Consider the following 10,436-nt stretch of genomic DNA (forward strand, 5'->3'; position numbering starts at 1 on the left):
GTCTTATACTCCTCTCAGGGTCTTGCGCCCACCTGGGCGGACCCTCTATACTCTCGTAATCGATTGGGTCTCTTCCCAATCGATTGATTTGAATTGCCCAATAACAGGGCAGTATCTCGATCACTGGGGTGGTTCTTGGGACTTATTGTTTTGGGCTTCTTTGGCGCCGAAAAGTCTGGCCTTCCATTGAATGTATCGATTAGTGTTAACTTGTTTCTTTTGTGCCTGGGGATCGCCCGGTATCGCCTCATTAATATGTTAACTGTTTTCTTTTCATAGTGCTGTCTGGTTTCTGCAACAGCTAAAACTGGTTTCTGCAGCAGTCCAAATATACAAGCGCTTTGCAAGCTGCTTGCTTTTTACAACATGTCCATTTTCCCTGCATTCCTTGCAATCTTCCATTTTGTGTTTGGGCAGTGGTCACCCCAGGTGGCTACAAGAGGTTTCAGGTTTGGGTGGTACAATCAGAGGAGCCTTGGCAAGTTTCTAAAGTGCAACTTGTAGATTGTACACACTGCAGGCACACTGTACTAGAGGGAGTGAATAATTAAAGTGGTGAATAGGTCATCGGTCAAGTAAGCTGCGTGTCCTGGATGTTATCAAACTCCTTTAGTGTTGCTGCAGCTGCATTCATCCAGATATGTGGAGAGTATTCCAAAACAGTCCTGACTTGTGCTTTGTAGATTGTGGGCAGGCTGTGGGGAGTCAGAAGAAGAAATACTCGCTGGAGAATTCAGAGCTGCTCTTGTAGCCACAGTATTTATATGGCCTGTCCAGTTAAGTCATGTCAGTGTTGAATCCCCAGGATGTTGAAGGAATTTGGTGATGGTCATACCGTTGAATTTCAAGGGAAGATGGCTAGATTCTTTCTTATTGGAGATGGTCATTGGCTGGCACTTGTGGGGCATTAATATTACTTAATTCCTGATGGAATAGCAAGAATGAACTGGAATAACTGCATGTAGGCTTTATTCCATGCCAGAATATTCAATGGCCTTATTTAAATTCCAGTATTGACACATTGTGTTGTCCATTGTATGTTGCTGTATTGTGATGTACAACACTATGTAATTGATCTAGTTCTTTGGCTACAAAACATCTTTTTGACATTAATATTTGTCTTAGTGATGGACTTATGAGTTGCAGAACTGATAAACAAAATGGAATAAATTCCTCTGTGAAGCTGTCCCATCTACCTCATTAGTTTGCCCTGTTTAAGGTTTCTCTGCATTATTGTGGAGAACGTTTATCATGGCTTCTCATTTTTCTAAATGGCCCATACTGAGAAGGCTACATTAATCACCTATCCCTTCTTGAAGTTGTGCTGGTGCCAAGCCTTCCAACTGAGTTGCCGTAGCCATTATGCTGATGGTACTCCCACAACTGTGGGAGACAGAGCATTTCTGAATTTTGACTCCAGAGACATTCAAGGAACAGCAACATATGTCTAAGTGAGGCTAGTGTATGACTTGAAGGGGATGGTGTCCCATGATACTGCTGCTCTTGTTCTTCTCAGTAGTTGGTGATCTGTTCTCTTGCTGGTACCCGTGGTGTGTACTGCTGCTTAGACATCATGAAATAGTTTTGTTGAAGTTACAACGGAAAACAGTTTGAACAATGGATAATTTACAGTGAAAGCTCAGGGTATAGAAAGGGCCCTTACATGTTGCTACCTATCTCTTGAATGCTCTTAGCTCTAGGTCATGTGCCTCCTTACGTCATTGTGTGGGTGGTACTGTATGCACTCAGTACCATGTTAACCCTTTAGGTACCAGGTGGCTGGATTCTCCACCCTGCCGCGCCACATTTCTGCCCTGTCCCGCCAGCAGGATTCTCCGTTACGCCGGCCGGTAAATGTGGGGTAGCCCCATGCCGTCGGGAAACCCCCGGGCGCTGGCAAAATGGAGAATTACGCCAGCAGAGAATCCCGCCCCAGATATTTCTACTATAGTTGGGTTCACTGAGGTGCCATGTTCTGTTGGAGAAAGATTTTGGTTTAACTCAACTAATGACCCTATATTTATTTCAAGTGCTTCAGGTTAGCAATTATTGGATTTATTTACACATTAAAAAATAAGAACTCCTCTTCTCAGAGCCATATTTGTTAAATTCAACACCACGACTGAGCAGAGGTGGATTTACAGTTAGTGGGGCCCTATGCTCAGTTTCATTTCTGCCCCTCCCCGAGGGGACCTCCATCTGCTCCACTGGTTCACGTCTGTCTGCTGTCTCATCTGCGTCCATCTGCTACCTTGGTCACCAGGAGCTCACTGCCTCTCTCTCATCTGCTGCTGGGGTCCGCCACCTCTCCCTTGCCTCGGGGCCTCGCCTGTTGCTGGGGTCCAATGCCTCACCCACAACTGTGCCCACTGCCTCTCCCTTGACTCGGGGCCTCGCCTGTTGCTGGGGTCCAATGCCTCACCCACAACTGTGCCCACTGCCTCTCCCTTGACTCGGGGCCTTAGATGGTTCTGGGGTTCTGCCATTTGAATTGTCCTTCTTGGTAATCAGAACTTACCTTCCTCCCATTCTTTGCGTCTCATCCATTCACAACCTTTAGCTCAGTTGGCTGGTCAGCAGGTTCATGATGCGGAATGAGGCCAACAACGCGGGTTTAATGCCTGTATCGGATTAGATTATTCATGAAGGCCCATCTTCTCAACCCTGCCCCTCACCTGAGGTGTGGTGACCCACAGGTTAAATCACCACCAGTCAGCTCTCCCCCTCAAAGAGGAAAGCAGCCAATGGTCATATGGGACTATGGCAACTTGATTCACAACCTGGTTTTGCACTGCTGATTTGATGCTGATAGGTCCACATCAGCACCAAACGAACAGAGGAATCAACCAGTAATTCAATGAGCAGCTTTACTGCATCTTTCAAGTATTTGCCATACCAGCCATGTTCGAGGACTATCCTGCATTCCACCGCCCCCACCCCCACCCCCACCCCCCACCCCCACACACACAATCATTTGGGGACTTGTGCATAGACAAGGTGTGTTTCAATGTAATTCTGCTCTGTTGGAACTAATTATACAGAATAACAAGCACAGTTTATATTTACATGGCACATCCACATAAAACGATATCTCAGAAAATACCACAAATGGAAACATTGGATGGAGAGCAAGAATTGGGAGCCTGGAGGGGGGAACGAAAGTACAGAGATAATTATCCAAAATGAAAGGAATCCTGCTCACCAGTGGAAGAGCACCAGAGCAGGACTCTTATCAGAATTTGGATCCTGAAATAGAGCCTATTCCAAATTATGGAGGCAGGCTCACTTTATAGCAGGGGAATATATAGATTTTAGGAAACAAAAGTAAGCATTTTAAAATCAAAGAGGTGTTTGACGAGGAGCCATTGAATGAGCAGAGGGGCGATGGGCGAATAGGGCATGGTGCAAGTTAGGACACAGGCAGCAGAGTTTTCGGGAAACCTCAAGGTTATGGAAGGTAGAAAGTGGGATACTGAGGAGGACTGTGTGTGTTAATGGTGATGATGGGTGATTCCTGATTCCTTTTTGTCATTTGTTTATGTGAACATGCGGGCTACTGTTTGGGGTTTGGTGGGAGGATGGGATCGTTGTTATTAATATGGGGATTGACATATTTGTTACTGATTTTTGTTTATTGTTGGTGGGTGTAAATTTGGGAGAAAATGTGAAAAAGGAGAATAAAAATATATATTTTTTTAAAAGAGTGGGATACTGGCCAAAAGGACGTAGAAACAGTCAAGTCTAGAGGTAACAAATGAGAGTTTCAGCCACAGGGAGTTGAGGCAGCGACAGAGTCAGGGGCGTGATGTGAAAGTGAAAATAGGAAAGCTTAGATTCCCTCTTTCACAGGTACCATCACCTACCATCAACCACCCCACTATCCTTCCTGAATGTTAATTTTTTTGCAAGATAGCCCTGGAAAGAAATCCTGCAGGCGATCCATGGTCAGTAGAAATAATCTCAGCAACATGATTTTCCAGGTGGCATAGTTTAAATGAGGCCTGGGAGACAGTTATCACCAACTCCAAATATGCAAGGCATCCAATGCCTATGTCCTTTTGGAAATCAGAACAAGTTGAAAATATAAACATGTGCCCTGGTCACTGGGAAAGTGCAGGCCATCAGCAGCTGCCAACTCAAAGTAGTAGCCTTCCAGAATTGTGTATTGGCCTTAGCCAATTTGTGGCAGATTTGTCTGTGCGTATCAGTGAATTATTGTCAGCGGCATCAGCCCCTTTCTCCCTTATTTAACCAGCATCATATAGCTTTGGGTAACTGGGGAAATGGGCAGACCTGATGTAGCACACTGGAAACGAGTGTTTGTGTAACACTTATATGGCATATCCAATCACCATACCAAATTCCAGGTTATTGCATGACGCACCCTACAACACTCCTTAATGGGTTTTCAAGCGTGCAATATGGAGGTGGCACACAGCTGGATAATGAGAAAATGCTGGTTCAGTCGAGCAGGATTACCAAAGGGAGTAATCCTCCTTTTCAGCGATCGCCGGCAGCTTCTGGAGGACACAGGCTCTGCCAGGTGAGCTGGAAACAGGCTCCGATCACACTCTCAATCTCATTGCACACCCTGTCCATCAGCCAAAGGCATTTGGCGCACTGACCATTGTGAAAGGAAAAGCCATTTCACCTGCCACTGAACGAAAGGATCATTCTTGTTTTTTATTTCTTCCACTCGCTTTAAACTGGACACCGTTACTATTTTATTCCCAGCCTTATTGTCACCCCATACTGCACGGGGGACGTGTCTGACTTATTTGAAGTTTGTAGAAATGCATTTTAACCAGGAATTTCGGTATAAAACAAGCCTGGGCTTCAAAGAAAGGAGGGGGGAGATAGATTCAGATTGCAGCTAGCGGTATATTCCGAAAAAACATGGCATTAATGGCTCCATCGAGGAGCTGGGGTGTATAATGAGATTTCCATTTGTCTTTTTAACGGTTGTTGGGGTTAATTGAAAGCCGGCTACACTGCCGCCGCTTTATCCGCCTGAGCTAATGATACCTGTCACGCGCACAGACATTAAGAAAGGTTTAAAGGGAAAGAACAAAAAGTGTAATTCATCGGATAACATACGGCACGCACATGAATGAGTCCTACAAGCAAAGCCAGCGGCCAAATGCAGACTATAATGGACATTCTGTGTAGCTCACTCCTTAGCGCCTGAACACAATCACACAGCAGTCTGGCCAGATCTCCGCCTCACACAACTCCCACCCACATTAGCGCCTGCTCTACAAATTGCTTTCGCCGGATACATATTCATGGGGGTTCAGTTTAGGCATTTCCACCGCCTCGCGGATTTGGGACCGCTCCTCACTTCCACTGGTCGCTGGCTCAAGAGTTGCCAGGGAGATTTCAAAGTGGCCGCTTTTGCTCCGTCTCCTCCGGTCACGCTGGCTAATTTCACACTTCCACAAGGGGGGCGCCACTCTTCCAGCCCCGTTGCCCCCCTTTTATTGTCCGATTGCCAAAAGCCAGAAATAAAAGCAGAGCCGCTTTTTAGGCGCAGTTCACCTGTCAGGGGTGTGGCTGAGAGGAGTGTCAATCATTTTGTTCCGCAAAGAAATGGGCGAAATTGATACTCCCGGTCAGCTGAACGCCGAGAATGGCCCGCGAACCCGTCCCCACTCTTCCCGTTCGCACTGCAGTCCCATTGCTCCAGGAGCTTGTGTTTCCTCGCCGCACTATTCCTCAATTCTGGATGTTGCGGTGAAACTGACAGCTTTCGCAGACATTAATTGACTGAAACAGACAGAACGGCGCGAAAATCTTGGCGTTACTCTCAGCGAGTCATTTCTCACAACTTCCACCCCTATGTTACCTGTCTGACTGTAAAGGTCCTTTTTTTAAAGTTCATCCTTGTTGAACGGGGTGTACCTGGATTTTTTAACAGCGTTTTAACTTCAAAATTACTGCCCAACACGGCTTCTGACCTGTCAGGCCAGTTAGTGATAGGGCAAAAAAATCTAGTCTGTCTTTAAAAAGTTTGTTGATCTAGCTTTTTTAACGTCAATTCAATTATTACGATTAATTCGCTCTGTGAACATTTAAATTAAAGTGAAGGATAATCTGTGTTTCTTTTTAAACTTGCTCTGTTGTGAATCTCTCCAGTGTGATTGGCGCCTTGCAGTTTGTGGATAAGTGCCTGAATTTCAAGCCCGATGTCCCAGAACTGATGTTTCCATCGGGTTGCAATAGCTTTTTTTCCCCACCGCAACTTGCGTGAGATGGAAGAATTTCAAGCTCAAATCGAATTTGCACAACCTTTGGGGCTCGATTAAAAAGCAATGTAAGAAGTCTGTCAACACCAGGTTAAAGTCCAACAAGTTTCTTTCAAACACTAGCTTTCGGAGCACTGCTCCTTCCTCAGTTGAATGGAGAGGTATGTTCCAGAAACATATATATAGACGAATTCAAAGATGCCAGACAATGCTTAGAATGCGAGCATTTGCAGGTAATTAAGTCTTTACAGAGATAGAGGTAACCCCAGGTTAAAGAGGTATGAATTGTCTCAAGCTAGGACAGTTCGGAGGATTTCGCAAGCCCAGGCCAGATGGTGGGGGATGAATGTAATGCGACATGAATCCCAGGTCCCCGGTTGAGGCTGCACTCATGTGTGTGGAATTGGCTATAAGTTTCTGCTCGGCGATTCTGCGTTGTCACGCGTCCTGAAGGCCGCTTTGGAGAACACTTACCCGGAGATCATTCAGCCTCTGCACATCTTTGGAGTGCGGAAGGGAACGGGAGCACCCAGAGGAAACCCAGGCAGACAGAGGGGGAATGCAAACTCCACACAGACACCCAAGGCCCAAATTGAATTCCCTGGTGCTGTGAGGCAACAGTGCTAACCACTGTGCCACCCTGAGATGGTTTTTAAATTAAGCATAATTTTCAACCCGCTGGCTGGAATGGACACCTAAATATATCCACATTCGGATAAAGAATCCCTAAGACTTGATCAAGTACTCTGAAAGTCCCTTGCCTGTATCTTCAATAGTGTCAGGGAGTGACTTAGACTTGGAAGCTCGCTCATATCATTTTTATTGTTTAGAAAAGAGATACATTCAGAGCCAGGAACCCTGAGGCCTATCAACCTGATAGTCACCCAGCTGGAGCGTGTTAAAAGTGAATATAAAAGCCAGCCCAAAGCAGGCCTGGTGTGGTTAGTTCTCCCAGCAAGGACTGCACTGGGAGCTAGTTGCTGCCTTGAGCAGAATAAAGAACAAAGAACAATACAGCACAGGAACTGGCCCTTCGGCCCTCCAAGTCTGCGCCGATCGCATGTCCTATTTGACCAACCACCTGTATCCTCTATACCCCATCTATTTATGTGCCTATCCAGATAAGTCTTAAAGGTTGCTAACGTATCTGCCTCAACCACCTCACTTGGCAGTGCATTCCAGGCCATCACCACCCTCTGTGTAAAAAAACTTCCCCCGCACATCTTCACTGAACCTTCCTCCTCCCCCCCCCCCCCCCCACCTTGAACTTGTGCTCCCTTGTAATTGTAATTTCCGCACTGGGAAAAAGCCTCCACTGTTCACCCTATCTATACCGCTAGTAATTTTATAAACTTGTGTCAGGTCGCCCCTCAGCCTCCGTCTCTCTAGGGAGAACAATCCCAGTTTATTCACTCCCTCCTCGTAGCTAATGCCCTCCATACCAGGCAGCGTCCTGCTAAACCTTTTCTGTACTCTGTCCAAAGCCACCTCGTCCATCTGGTAGTGCGGTGACCAGAATGTTGTATATAGTTAAATAAACCTCTGTTCTCTTACCATTGGCTTCCTGAAGTTACTAAACTGCTAGCGAGAATGGGATGAAGGCACAGAATGACTCATTACATTCGCTTCAAGGACCTTGGCGGGCACAGAGTGACATTTCACTCAACTTGAGAAGGAGGGCTTGGCGGTAATGTTTGGTGTCAAAAAGTTCCACCAGTATGTTTATGGGCAGCATTTCACCATTGTGGCTGACCACAAGCCACCGCTCAGTCTTTAGAGGGAGGATAAGGGAATCTCATCCAACTCATCAGCTAGAATTCAATGTTGGGCGCTTCTGCTCTCCGCATATGAATATTCATTTTGATGCCTCCCGGGTGTGTAGAGTGTCCATGCCAGTGCGCTCAGCTGTCTACCACTGCCCCGTACCCACCAGTGGTGGAGGAAGTGATTGCAACTTTCAGCTACATGGATAATTTGCCAACGACGGCTACTCAGGTACGCGCATGGAGGCAGCGGGATCCAGACTGGGGAAACTTCACGTCATACTATTAAGTGGTGGAGAAAAGGGGGCTCTTCCTGTAGCTGTCTGGCTTTTTGCACAGAAGTTCTAGGAACACAGCGTAAAAGATGGCATCATACTGCAGGGAGCTCACATGGTCAGGAATGCCTGCTGCAGGATCTTCACAATGGTCACCCGGGTGCCTCTAAGATGAAGCTGTTGGCCTGTCGTTATATCTGGTGGCCCAGCATCGATGGGGGGTGCCAGGAGCATCAGAAGCTCCCACCAATGGCCTCCCTTCATTCCAGGGAATGGCCAGGACTCCCGTGGGTGTGTCTACATGTGGATTTCATGGGACCATTCAGGGGTCCGTGTTCCTCGTTATCATGGTGCTCTAGTGGTTTTAGGTGTACAGGATCACCTCAATGATGTTCAGGCTAGAACCCGGATAGCTCAGTCAGTAGAGGATCAGACTTTTAATCTGAAGGTCCAGGGTTCAAGGCCCTGTTTGGGTAATGATTTTAAATCTGAATTAGTCATGGAGGTTTATAGCATGGAAACAGGCCCTTCGGCCCAACTTGTCCATGCCGCCCAGCTTTTACCACTAAGCTAGTCCCAAATGCCCAAATTTGTTTCTTATCCCTCTATACCCATCTTACCCATATAACTGTCTAAATGCTTTTTAAAAGACAAAATTGTACCTGCGTCTACTACTGCCCCTGGCAGCCCATTCCAGACACTCACCACCCTCTGGGTGAAAAAACTACTCTTCTGGCCCCTTTTATATCTGTCCCCTCTCACCTTAAACCTGTGCTCCATTCACGCAACACTGCTAAAAAGAAAACAGGAATGATATATAAGGGGGTGGCACAATGGCGCAGTGGTTAGCACTGCTGCCTCACGGCCCCAAGGACCCAGGTTCGATCTCAGTTCCGAGTCACTGTCTGTGTGGAGCTTGCACATTCTCCACGTGCCTGTGTGGGTCTCACCCCCACAACCCAAAGATGTGCAGGTAGGTGGACTGGCCATGCTGATTTGCCCCTTAATTGGAAAAGACAATGAATTGAGTACATAAAAAAAATTTTTAATCATGCTTCGGTGCACGTTTAGCACCGATGGGATCCTTAAGGTCCTGGTAACAGATAATGGAACGCGTTCACTAGTGAAGAATTTACGAGGCGAAAAGGCATACGGCTTATTCAAACCGCTCCACATCATCCCACTTCCATGATATGGTGGAAAGGGTGTCCAGGTCTTCAAAAGGGACATTATAAAAAACAATCCACTGGTTCCATGGACAGGCGGCTGGCACAATTCTTTTTTAATTACCGCACAACACCACATGCAAGAACAGGAATCGCTCCTGCAGAACTGTTAATGGGCCAACCATTTAGACCAAAGTTGAGTCTCAAGTTTCCAAGCCTCGGCAGGAAAGTGGAGGCACAGGAGGAGAAGCAGGAGAGGCAGCATGACTTGAGGACACCTGTTGGAACTCGCAATTCCATTCAGGGAGTGCAGTCTATGCCTGCAGTTTTGGTGATGGGGCACTTTGTCTCCCAGGCGTTGTGCTGGAGAGGACGGGTCGAGTCTCATACAAAGTCCAGATTTCGGAGCGAGTTCATCTGAAGAAGTGAGAACCAGCACTTCACAATGCCCAGCCCGCAGTATTGGCACCTGCTCCGTACCAGCCTGGGGACCCAACCATCTGGATTACAGCACCCGGTCCAGCAGGAAGGAGGAGGATGACTCCAAAGCAGAGATGGACACCAGAGTGTCCGTACCAGTGGTCGATGTTGTGTTTGGGACCAATGTCCCGATGATAACTCTCTGGAGAATAGCCAGGAAACAGTGGATGACAGACTGGTACACTCTGGCTGACCCAGAGCCGCTGCAGGTGGAGACACAGCTGCAGACAAACCAGCATAGGAGACCCCCACATTTGGCGGCTGAGGGAAAATTTCCGGACTTTGGAAGGAGGGCAGTTATAACCCCCACAAGGACCGCGGGGAAACCCCAAACAGGTGCCAGGGCTTTTCACAGTAACTTCATTTGAAGCCTACTTGTGACAATAAGCGATTTTCATTTAATCTCATTTCATTTCATTGTTGATCTCCCTGTAGGATTCGTGGTGTACGAGATTTCGAGTTATGGGGCGGAGGCCAACCATCTGGAGCTGATTTTCTTTTTAAATT

At 47.0% G+C, this 10,436-nt stretch overlaps 1 non-coding gene across 1 annotated transcript; it reads left to right on the forward strand.

The window, feature by feature from the left end:
- Positions 1-8,686: 8,686 nt before the first annotated feature.
- On the forward strand, positions 8,687-8,759 carry trnak-uuu. Its single transcript has one exon. It is a non-coding gene; the product is annotated as a tRNA-Lys (tRNA).
- Positions 8,760-10,436: the final 1,677 nt, after the last annotated feature.

This window comes from Scyliorhinus canicula, chromosome 3 (genome assembly GCF_902713615.1).
Source record: "Scyliorhinus canicula chromosome 3, sScyCan1.1, whole genome shotgun sequence".
NCBI lineage: Eukaryota > Metazoa > Chordata > Chondrichthyes > Carcharhiniformes > Scyliorhinidae > Scyliorhinus > Scyliorhinus canicula.